Source organism: Pinus tabuliformis, chromosome 4_2 (assembly GCF_031772625.1).
Source record: "Pinus tabuliformis cultivar Carrire ecotype Pingquan chromosome 4_2, CPIR1, whole genome shotgun sequence".
Taxonomy (NCBI): Eukaryota; Viridiplantae; Streptophyta; class Pinopsida; order Pinales; family Pinaceae; genus Pinus; species Pinus tabuliformis.
The window spans coordinates 167,956,796-167,970,277 of NC_142304.1; positions in this window are offsets into that span (position 1 = coordinate 167,956,796).

A 13,482-nucleotide genomic window follows, 5' to 3' on the forward strand; every position below is an offset into this window, starting at 1 on the left:
TCCAACAGTACCATTATATCGCCTCCGTCCAACTATACAATTATTACTACAAATAAAATCTTCCCTGAAACGCATAAACCACATTCATCAACGTGACAAAATGCGAAAAATATGGGCAGAATGACAATCAAGAAATATGCGTCTCCAATTACGCATAAATCTCCAATGGTGTTCAGTATGCCATCATTCACCTTGCATCTTCGACTAACAATATTTAAATCCCCATGGAAAAGGTAAGTTCATTTCCATTCATTCCAATTTCATTTTAACACAACTCATAGGCAAACTATTACTAATAAATTTCCACACTTAATTTACATATTAGAAATTCTAACAAAATATACATTTTCCAGGTTCATTGTTGTTTCTTCAGGTCTTCGATGCCTCCAACAAATTTTGATGCAACTTCAAATATGGAATGACAACCACAATGTTCTTCACAATATTATATTTCTTTTCTAACCTCTTCCGTTACAATTTACTACTTGTATTTTCCAATTGAAACTTGAAAAAGGATGTTTCAAGATCAAAATAATTTCTATGTTACAAACATTCTACTTTCTGTAAATTATACCGAATGTATACCACTTGGCTTCATCTTCCACCATTACATGAAATCTTAAATATTAAATATTATTATAAATAACCATTACCATGTAAACTACTACTAAATAATTTCCACAATAATTTTACATCATACCATTTTGATAGTTTATGTTTTTTACAACCAATTCATTATCAATGGGTTTTAACATATTTTTTTAACAAAATCAATTTATTTTAATGAATATAATACATGTTTTAAATATATCTTGATATTTATTTAATTTTTCGTTTAAATAATGATTTCTTAAATATCCCTATCCAAATCGATATGGATACCTAGTTGTTGTTCACATGGATTCATTTGTTTACCTTCACCTTGAATTAGGCAATCTTTATACAGATACGAAGGTGTGTAAACAACTTCAATGGCTATTTATGACTATTTTTATTCCATTTTATAGCCACTTTAACCCCCAAATAGGGTTTTAGGCATGGCTTCCTCAATTGAAACTCATTATCATTGACCCTTGCTTTCAAAAATACCCATTCACATTTCACTATTCTTCCACACTCTATGCCTTACGACGTTTCCTTTGCAACATTAAGTGCAAATGCTAGTTTAAGATCATTTTCAATCTAAAATTTATAAAAAATAAAACTAAATAAATTTCAAAAAAAAAAAAATCTGGCACTCCAACCTATATATGTAATTGATTTTTCTTATAATATAATAATAATATACTTATTAAACTGATATAACAATTAATAATATATTTATTAAAATACAAATACATTTTTGTTAGTAATAAAAGATTAAATAATCATTTCCAATATTATCACATAGAAATATAATATTATTATTATTCTTTAAAAAATAATTAAATAAATATAGTTTTCTAATTAATTTGGGCAACTTCAGCGTAATGATCTTTAAATATTTAGGTATAATTGTTATATTTTAATTAGTGAGTAATATAGTTTAATATACATTTTTATACATAAAATTAAACATGAGTAAAAAAATGTTAATATGGTTTATTACAAATGAAAGAAATAATAATTATATAATCTTTTTCATTAAATTAAATTGTAATGGTATAATTTTATAAAAAATAGAGAAGGATTAATTTTTTTTAATGATTTTTTTTAAGTAAAAAAGAGTATAAATTTATTCCTCAAAGAAATAATTTATATATAAACTATTAAAACATATATATAAAACAACCCATGGGGTGTAGCTCAATTGTTTATCACCATAATATGAAGTGTTATGTAAACACTGAGGTTCAAGGTTTGAGTCTTCATGGGTTGAGACTATGAAGAAGAAAAAGAACACACACATACACACATATATGAACAACCTAGAAAATATAATTTTAGTTTAAACTTGATATTAAATTTATACTTCTAATTAAACTTTTATATTATATTCAATTATATTTAATGTTTTTATATAACAAGTAGAAAAAAGTATCATATATTTGATGAGGAGGATATGAGGCTAACCCTCATCTTTGTGAAGGGAGATAATTCTATTAGCTACTAATTTGTTCTTTAGGAAGTCAAAGAGAACTTGGAATTTCATCCCTCTATAAGTTAATTGGAATAAAACTATGCACGAGCCTTAACTCCTATAGCAATATACTCCAACTCTAAGCCTGATGCTCCACCAACTCCAAGCACATTGCATCCTTTTGAAAGAAAATGTTGTGAAGGTATTCCTCAACCAATAACTTTTTCCTAGAGTACTAAAGCTCTCATGTATGCTTATGAGCAATCATGTTTACAACCATGCATGAATTTGATAGTCCTTTGAATGAATTCCTCCCACATAATGTTCAACCCTTATCTCGAAAAAATATGTCCTTTGAATGGCTTCTTCCAATGACACTATTGGAATATGGCAACTAATAAATTTGTCAAGTTATTACAAAATCATGGCTAAGGTGATGGCACTATAGGTGAGGGATGTCACCAAAAAGATTGTGTGAAAGGAGTAGACATGATTTGTTTATGGGTGGTTTATATTGGACATAGTGCTTCATGTTTAGAAGGCCATCAGGTGGGCTAGAGATTTTATAAAGTATGATCTTTACCTTAAAATGATAAAATTGAATTGGCATTCTAATGCGCCTTTCAATTATCCTTGAATTACTTGTCAGACAATAAAGGGGCTACCCTTTAATTGTCAATCTGCAATCCGTACACAACTTATGAACTGTCGTGCACCATATATGCTTAGTACAATTTTGGTTATGCAAATGCAATTGTAGTAATATATATATGCTTTTCATACTTCATGACTTATAATGCATCATCAAATCACTAATTCGACATCGAACTCACACTATAATCCACACTTTTTAGAAATGCAAATGTTAATCTAGGTTGTAGAACACTAAATTCACTATTTGCAAATAAATCACATATAAACCAAAAGTGACTTGTTGAAGTAATAAAGTCATCTTATAGACTGTAACATAGTTTCAATTGCATATATGAGATGCAATAAGGTATCAAATTATCAAATTATTCCTTGCTTGTGAAAGAAACCAAATATAACTCGACTATTGAAATATCAGATAACCTAATCAAATATTGGTAGTTAGTATCAAATTGCAACAATACGAATCTATGAGTTATATTAGAGTAAAAAGAATATAATGGTAAAAGGGAATTGCATCATATAACATAATATAATCTACAAGAATTGTAGCAACATAAACAAACCAAATTGCAACAATAATATAACATACAGGGACTGTAGCAACATAAGTGAATTGAAATGAAACACCATTAAGTAGTTGGACTAAAGCAACATAAATAAATCAAACAACAACAATATAAAAACAAATTTAAAGAAATAACATAAACTACAACTATCTACTAATATCACCAATACCTAACTAGGGAGGGAGCTCTACATCCTTAGATTGGCACTGGGTTAAGAAGGAAGGAATATTTGAATGCTCAACACACCATTTAGAAAGAAAATGAACTTTAAATTATAACATAAATGAAGTTACAATGCTTAATATTTCAATACAATATCTTTGCTATCTATCCAATTAATTGTCTATCGTTTTGTGTATCCTTTTATACAAAGTATCATTTTTACCTAAATGGGGTGATTGAGGAAGATGGATAACAATGAGAATTAGGTTGTTCCATCCTAATACATTGTTTTCCAAGAATTCAAGTATGTGATGACTCAATCAACTGTACGATAGGTGGCAAGTGAGTGAGTCTACTTTCTCCTTGTAGATTTCCATCATGAGAAGACCAATTGTTATGCATATTCCCAATCCAAAAGTGACAACTATATGTTTAACTATCAAGCTGACACAATTTCAAATGAATTTTAACATTGAGCGTAGTATGGAGTTGCAAAAACATTGGTTTGGAGTTGTTTCCATATACGCAATCATGAGTTGCAACACAAACTAAAGCAGGTGTTGTTACCATGGATAGGAGTGAGAGTTGTAGCATAATCTAGAGTAGGTGTTATAGTAATGGGGTAGAGTAGGAGATGCAACAACGAGCCAAAATATGAGTTGTAACATTGTTGTGCCTTGAAATTGTGATTACGACATGTTCTAAGTTGTAGCAATGAGAGTTACAACAATAGTAGAAGCAACAATGGTTGTGAAGTGCAATGACTTTCAATGAGTGCCTGTGTTCTTTTATTCCTTACCCACCATGGTTATTATAGAAAGACGAAAATTTACCATTAATGCATACATATAGAAATGGCATATTTTAGTGCTTATTATACCTTGTTAAAAACATTTTATTGTGAATGGAAATTGAGGAATCAAGTTTAAATAAGGAAAAAACGAGAAGAAAGTAGGTGTTGGATGGGTTTCAAAAGGATGCTAAATTGATCACCTATCATCTCCCCTTAGTCGAATTCACTGCATCTCCCCATGCAACCAATAATTAATATGAGTCAAAGAAAGAAAGGTGCCCATGGAGTTTGCTGAGGCTATAGCCTGAATATCCTACCTCCTTCACATAGAAATATCCTCCCTGTGCTTGAATTTCCCTCCAATAGATCAAATCCTATTTCTTGTTGAATTTGTAGATCTTCTTATATTACATCATGGATAGCCAAATCTTTGGATAATACAAGTTCAACCCTATTCATTTGTCTCCACATTCTTCCACGCATTCAATATAACTATATACCCTTTCTATTGCCACTTTCATGTTTTTAGGGTCTAAATAGTCTCTTCGTTGGATGTCCTTGTTGGCCTATTTCCATCTATCATTGCATATTTCCATAGCTACCATTTTTCAAATATCAATATGATTTATGCAGTGTGTAATTTATCTTTTCTGTTTCTACTCATCAATGTTGCATGTTGAGGAGAGGCCATCCATTACTTACATATATTTGGAGAGGTCAGTAGTACTCTCCCCTGACACATACATTACTGTTGGAGTTACTTTTAGAAATTCTATTGGTAGAACCCTAATCAACATAATTGTGAATGTATGATGCAAAATTACTTAATTGAATGTCTCTAATTAGATGATTCGGGTTCTAGGCTAGGTCATGAAAATAACATTTTGCTGATATAATTAACACAACACATTTTTCTCTTCATTTATACATGCATAACAGGATATCAATTTTTTTTTTGGGACCTTGGGACCTTATGTCAAAAGGTTTGTTAGTTGTGAGGGCCTTTGTTTGGAACATAATAAATTTATCCCGAGAAAACATGTTATAGTTAAGAGAAGGGGGTCTAAAACCTAGGGTAGAGATTACTAATAGTCCCAATTAGATATCTTAAATATTCAATTTGTTCACTTGATGTTCCAAATAGAACAAGTTCCCCTATTCTACTCTCTCCTCTCCCACTTTATTTTATAGATTTCAACAAATTCCACCCATTGCTATCTTAACCCTTTAAAAATATATTGATGTTATCTTATGGGAATGAATCCCTCCCCATAGGGGCCTAGAAACTAGTCCCATCTATCATGTTTGGATTTCATCCATTTATCAAGGATTTCTACTTGTACCTCCCTTTCCTCAACCACATTCTACATAGGTTTGGTATATACTTTAGTTGTGGTAGGAAAAATATCAATTGTTTGAATTGTTTCCTCTTCGGATTCTTTTCTAGGGTGTTCCTTTCTGTTATCTCCAAACCCTTCCTCGCTTCCAAGTTTAAAACCTTAATCCACTTCTTAGAATAAATTTAATTGTTCACGAGCAATTCTTATATAGTTGGAGCGTAAATATAGGACGAGCAATTTTTAAATCTAATCGTGTGATTGTAAAATATCAACGACCCATAATCCTTGATCGGGTCATGACCTGCATACAATTTAGTCAAATATTTTTTCCCGACGAACTTAACTCACCTCCCCCTTCCTGATGATCTGACCGTTTATAATTTAATTGACAATACCAGTGCATCATCAGATGCTAAGGTGCTCGAGATGTAAACACTTAGTCTACCCCTGATGCATCATCACCATCCTTCCAATATTCATTGAAAGATCATGTTATTACATCAGATGTAAAGTTGCAAGCCTCTTAGCACTACCCCTTCGACCCAATAAGATCTAAATTGATCATCATTGCATGATCAAAGACTTGTATAGTTTTTAGGCCTAGCCTTGCATGAAAGTTACCTCCTCCACTGCGCTCGATGGATGGGACCCATCCTTGATCTTTGAACCGACAAGTTAAGAGGTGACATGTTTCCAACTATAATTAAGTGTAATTCCTACCTCAATTAATTATTCCCCTTTTCCAACTCTTCACCATTTTTCCTTTCACGTTCATTATTTTTCTTGCATGCCGCTGTGTAGCTCGAGAGTTGTAGACTAGGAAAGTAAGCCTGATTGATTATCATTCTTTCCTAGTAAGTAATATTTTGTCGCTCCAACTCTTTTTACAGTTCTTTGTTAGTCAAATTCTTAGGGAGGAACAATGCCAGAGGAATTATCCAAAAAAACTCTCATTAACGAGTTGGCTAGTATAAGGGATCCCCAAATCCACCTTATAGATGTCTTGACTTTGAAAAGAACCCTGAATTCACCCTTTCATAGCTCCAAAGAAGATCAATGTCTAAAAAATATGGGGTTTTAGCTGTCACACTCCTGCCAATGTATTTCGACCCAAATTCTACCCTTATGCTAGCTAATTATCTTGATCTTGAGCCTCAAATTATCTCTTATCCCATAGACCACCTGATATTCCTCAAAATCAATGAGTAAATTGTCTCTAAAATGGTAGGCATACCAGCCTTTGGAATAGACATTACTGACAAAGGGATGGATCGGGAATTTATTACATGGGTAGAAGAGGATAAGTCAAAGTTTCTCAAAGGTTTACTCAAAGGCCCCGACCCAAACCTGAAGTTGGGATTTCCCTTTCCCACCATGTCTTTGAAACCCTTCTATTAGAACTTGACATCACTACTTATTCGACGACTCAAGGGTTGATGCATCCATTTTCTTAGCCATTCGACTTATTACTATGAATCCTGAAAAAATGATGATCAATTTTCCGAAATATTTGGCCAGCGCTATCATGATCGACCTCACAACTGCTCTCCCATTCAAATCCCACCGACATTGTACATACCTTATTCAATTAATTTTATTTAACTATGCTAGTTGTTTTCTATCCACTAAGCTCCTCACGACTACTAAGGATGGAAGCATAAATAAGATAGAAATTTATCAATTGACAAACACAATATACCCGGTACATCTCCCTCACTCCTACACCCACTACATTGACCATTTTGCTTTTTATTTGAGAGTTAAATTTCTCGGTGAGGCCCCCTAACATAATTTATGAAGAACAAAGGAGAGTTTTATGGTTGACTAAGTAAGATAGCATAGGGATATGGTTTTTGTATCCGAAGTTTTCCCTGATAAAATTTTATGGTTATGAAAAGGAACCTTTACATTTCCCAAAGTTCATGACACCTTTAATCTTTGCTTATGAATTGTTGAGACAGAGAATTATAGTTAATGAGTCACATTTTGCGTTAGAGAAAAAGGGAGCATTTTTTATTTATCCTTATTCTATTCAGCCTCTCATCGCTAAAAATAAAAATGCAGGAGATGTAATTGAAAAGGAAATGTTTTCATTTGGATTAATGCATGATAATTGTTGGCATTATGACCCCCTTGCAATAATTTTTGGACTAAGAAAGTAAGAAATATTATTATCTTACACTCATGAATGTAAACTAGAGATGGAAAAGTTGGGAAACTCAACAACTACTAGCTCCATCCTGGTAGTGATGTAGATGTCTAAAAAGCAAAGCCATGTAACAATAGGTGACTCAAAAAACCCATAATCAAGCTTTGATACCATCTGAAGCTTGTGTTCTGGAAACAAAACTTACATAGCCTTTAACAACCACATTTTCCCTAATTACGAAGAGAAAATAAGAGGCTTTAGAGTCAGAAGAAACCCTGCGCTGCGTAAAGTCTAGAGAAGGCTAAGATGTGGATACTGAAGCATTTGAGAAAATGGTAGAACAATTGAATATGGAAATGAAACAACCTATTTATGAAACTCGACTAAAGGAATTAGGAGCGCAAGCATTGGATGTTAGACATAGTTTTATTGGAGAAAAATTAATACACATGCTAAGGAAAAAATAGTCTAGATGGAAGGTGTTACTTTCATCTAAATCGACCTCCATCCTTTCATGGAAACAAGGTCACAAAATATGTCAACTTCCTACTTCTTTAAATCTGAAATCCAATATTACCATCACGTCCAACTCGTTGAGATCTTTCTAGAGATATAAATTTTACCTCCATCTGAATTACGAATCGAAAGTTATGACCAGTAACCCCTTTCCATGAGCAAGTACTACCATGTGGCACCCACATGGACCTACGTGCTTCCATGAGGAAACAATGACTAATGGTCCACATCAACATACTGCCCTATAAAATTTCCATTGTGGTATATGTCACGCCGCCCTTACCTAGGGCCCACTAGACTAGACCCTTAGCTTGTTTTGCTACTAATCCACACTTATTGCCCCTCGACCCTCAACCCTTGCCATATGTTTCACAAAACGCTTACACATCGAAGTCCCAAGATGGAAAGTTTTAAGGTTAACAAACAAGAGTACTTCCCATCAACCTTGGCCCCATTAGCCTTGTTACCAACAGTAGCATGTCTTCCCTGAGACATCGAGATGAAGTCAACTTGAGATGACATCATCCTGTCCACTTGGCCTCCTCCAAGAGTGCCATGTGTCACTCACTTTTGAGCCCCTTGACCCTATAATATGGTCGATTATGCCTACCATGTGGCATGTCGCCATGTCAACTTGATTCCACATCAATTTCACTATCTGGCCTCGGTCCCACTAGGGTCCTAGCCCTTTTGTAAAACATGAAATTCCTGTTATAACGAAATGTTGGGTATTCTATCCCCACAGAACGAAACACTTAACAAACCCTCCAACCCTAAACTCCCATGTAGTTCGGCTTGAGCCCACATCCTAGCCATTCGACTACTTAGGTTGTCTACCATGCAAGCCTTTCTTTCAATTTTCCATAGTATATGACCTGAACACACAGACCTAGAATTCACTTGGACCCCCAAATTTAGTCTATTTTCGAGGCGTATTTTTCCTTAATGCTTCAGGATGATTTTTTGGGTTTTTTTGCATCTTTTTTAAAAAATTGACCAAGGTTATTTTGAGGGCACAAATACAATAAACCCATCCCCATGCACAACCATTATCACAACTTTCTCTTGGAAAATAAAATTTTGTAACTTCAATGATACCCACACTAGGCCTTACTAGTATGTCCATGCATACATACCATCCGATGAGTAAGGGTGACATTGACCCATAAAGCATTTCCTTGACCAAAAAACCATGAGATACATATTTAAGACATGGAGCCACCTTCCTTGATTCCATAGAGGCTCTATGCTACTCATAACATGCAGACCACATGATCTACACACCACATCAATCTATATAGCATTATAAACACCAACTAAATCATGCAATTTCTATGCATGTATAAGCAACCATGCATAACCATGCATACGACTTATGTTTTACAGATAAATCAGTTACCTTTTGAGCTAGATCTTCCTTTTATACACAATACAAAAATCAATATACTATTGAAAATACCAGTTAGATAGGCAAGTGGCCAATAATTCCACACATATCGATGCACACAACCCTATAGCTATTAAGGAATCACATGCATTCTATGACACACTAGTAAGATTCCTAGACCTTCTAGATACAAGATAACAATATATGAGATATTCAAGGAATCCAAACAATTCCCAAACATCTCCATCAATAAGTTAGCTTCCACTCCTACTCTTACTAAGAATAGATGACCAATGAGTATGAGGTATTAAAAGAAGTCTTGGTCATTGTATACCACTAGGCATACAAACATCTATTCTCTTACAAGGATTCTTCGAGGTTATGTACACCCTACCAATTGGTCCTTATTTATCATAGACACATTAAAAATTGAACATCCATGGCCATATGATAAATCAAGTGCTCTTTATTGAATGTACAAGACATATTCATTATTGGCCATTCATAATACGAGTACTAAAAAGTAGTAAACACTTACTTAATTTAAACAAAGATGTTGGTGTTTAGAGGATGGACTTCAACTCTCCTCCCAACAATATGCTAATTTATACATTGCAATATTTCTTGCTAATAGCTACCCCTAAACCAAATTTAGAGCTCAAGTAGGGAAGTTCTCAAGGAAATATGCTACATCCAATCAACCAACCACATAGGAGTCCACAGACCTCATAATGATTCCACTTGCAACCCCAGTAAGACTTTTCTAACCATTGTGACTCCTTCTCCTCAACAATAATATGTTGTTCCTTGTCTCAAAATCGTTCCATTATCTTTTTTCCTACATGTTCATGCCCATCTCCTTTGTCTTTCCTTTGCCTCTTTGTTCTCTATTTTTTTCCCCAAAAGGCCTTCTCCATCTTTTATTGTCCCTTCCTTTTTCATTGTGCGTTGTCGTTCCTAGTGCTCTACTTTTTCTTTCCACTCCTTTTTATCATCTCTTGTGTGTTCCCTTGTGTGTTAACCATGGCAACACGTTTCACAAGAATAAGAAAACCTCAACCCTATGCGCAAGTGTCCATACCACTTTCTTAAATACTTGTACAAATTTGCCTTCAATTCCTACAAGAAAATAGGTGACTTCTTGAAAGCACCTCTAAGTTTAGCTTTTCCCCAAGCTATTCCCCCAAAAACTTATCCACTCAAGCTCTAAAGCTATATCCTCTCCTCAGCCAGTCAATGTGTTACATTTCCACATTATTTACATGAAAAATTGCTTGGATTGAGCGATACATTAAAGGAATTAGTTCATGTCACCTCCATTATGTTATATTTCGCTTTCTTGCCAACCACACTTTAGAAATGAAAGGAAGGCCCACCCTACATAGATAGTAAGGTCCCAAGGATTATATCCACCATGAACTGATAGACATGATTGATAGTGAGCCTTACCATAAATATGAAGATATACATGTGATAGGACTACACTGCAATCAATGTAGGTGTGGGCAAAACTAATGAAGCTCAATTTGCACTATTATGTCATAAAGAAAGGCTCATTGATTCATTTTTTTGTTCACCGAGGAGGGGAAATATAGCAAGGCAATTTGAAGATATGTTGTCTCAATATGAGAAGGAAATAGATAGTTCCACATCACTCCCATAAACAAGCATGGATTATGGATATAGATAGTTCCACACTCCAATATCCCACCAACAAGTACATATACTTTTGCAACACTGATAATTTGCATGTCCACTCCTTTTCTAATGAAATATATTACATAAAATAATAATGTCCATGAATTGGTAGGAAGGTTATAATCTTTCTCTCTTTGATCAAGTAATTATGGAGAGAGACTAAAGGGACTAAGAGGATAAATCAACCAGCCTTGAGATATCTCTAGAGATCAATTCATCGAGGAAACTTTTCTTTATCTAATAGAGGTGTAAGATGGTTCATAGATATATTTATTGCTCACTTGGGACACATGGCCTTGAGGTAGTCGTTATAGGATAGATAACATACCCTCCCCCACCATATAGATAATGATAGTCTATGGTAGATATAGGTGAGTTAGGGCGTGATTTTGTTTTCTTTATTACTACTAGTCGTAGTTCGAATTGAGGGAAGATGAAGAGAAAGGAATTTCAATGGGTGAGATAGTTGGTGTTTCCTCCAATACTACTTATATGACAAGTCTTTATCTCTATTTTGAGTGAATATATTGGGCTAGGTGTTAAGGGAGGAGCTCCTAAACATACAGGAGCAATGTGACCTATCTTGATAGAAAAAATTACTAAAGTAGCCCTCCAAGAGTAAGGACATGAGTTAGCTTACCCCTACCTAGAGCTTACCAGGATAGAGAATAGATTCCAACATAGGAGGAAAGATCTATATTCAATAGCTGGAATAGTAGGTGAGACATTTTTATTGGTTTTATATTTTTGGGTCATAAATTGGCTCTGCAACTATAAGATATGAAACCAAAGAATCTATTAACTCTCAAGTGGTTACGTTTCTGAGATCTAAAACTAAATAGAGTCCAAATACACCTAGGACTGTTACTGTTGGCTATGGATATGGAGAGGGCTATGAAGTTAGGAAATATGGATTTGATACTTCCCATGACTTTGCTTTGATTAGTGCTTCCCCTTAGTCAAATTATATTTAGGAATTTGAATATGGGACTAGGGGCATAACTACTAGATGTGCACCTATAGGATCTCAATCTGTCGCTGACGGTGGTGCTAGTGTTCTAACCTTGATTGATTTTGAAGTATATTATCTAGCAGTAGATCTAGGAGATGATTCAGATGACCTTGTAACAAGGGTAGAAAAGGCATAGGTTATCCATGCAACTGGTACGTTTACCATTAGCTCACAACTAGTATGTCTTAATCTACCGATTTTCGTCAATGACTTTCCATAGGTATATATAATGTACTTATTTCATTATTTAAGTCAAGAAATAAAACCATGTTATGTTTACATGCACCCATAATTATGAGATAAATTTTTGGGTCTTGCTTGAGTCAGTAGCCCTACGCCTCGTTGGTGAGTTCTGGTTAACGATCAATGGGGAGAATCTTTGAGGTTTTATGCACGATTTTCTTTAATGAAATATGGTTATAGAAGGTGATTTTCAACCTTTGACCTTGTCAGGATAGTACCAATCTTTGATGCTTACTAGGCATGGGTAGAACTTGTAGAAGGTGGGTAGAATGGGAATTTACTTGATTTGTATAATGGATAGGTATTTCCTTACCATTTGGCAATATCCATACAAATAGGTCCCTTGACTATATAATATGTATTTCCCCAATCTATTCGGACTAGGCTACGTCCTTCCCTGATCTAAGACTAGGTTATGAAATGTAAATTAAACAACTCTATGGCTAGGTTATTCACACTCATAATAAATAAAGGGTCTCAGTGAGCTTTCAACTAATATAAGGAAGGAAAATGAAATAACTTGGAATAAACATAGAGCTCCATTGGTGTTCTTAAGTAAGTAAAATGAAATCAAAGCCAAGATTCACACGATCCATTTATACTTCTTTTGTCGGGTAGTTTCATACTGATCCACTAGGGAGCGAAAATCTAAACCAATATTTATGTATACAATTAAGACTCCTCACTCACACTGGAATGAAAGAGAGAAAAAGTGTGTAGTAACCTAGCTCAAATTGTAGTCAATATAAGTGGATAATATACCTGGCAATGAGAAAGAATAAGATAGAATTGAGATATTATCTCACCACTTCGATCAAGTAACCCCGATATAATATCCTAGGTGCGGGGGCATGATGATGGAGAAAAACACGTGGCAAGATCACTAAAAAAATTAATGAAATG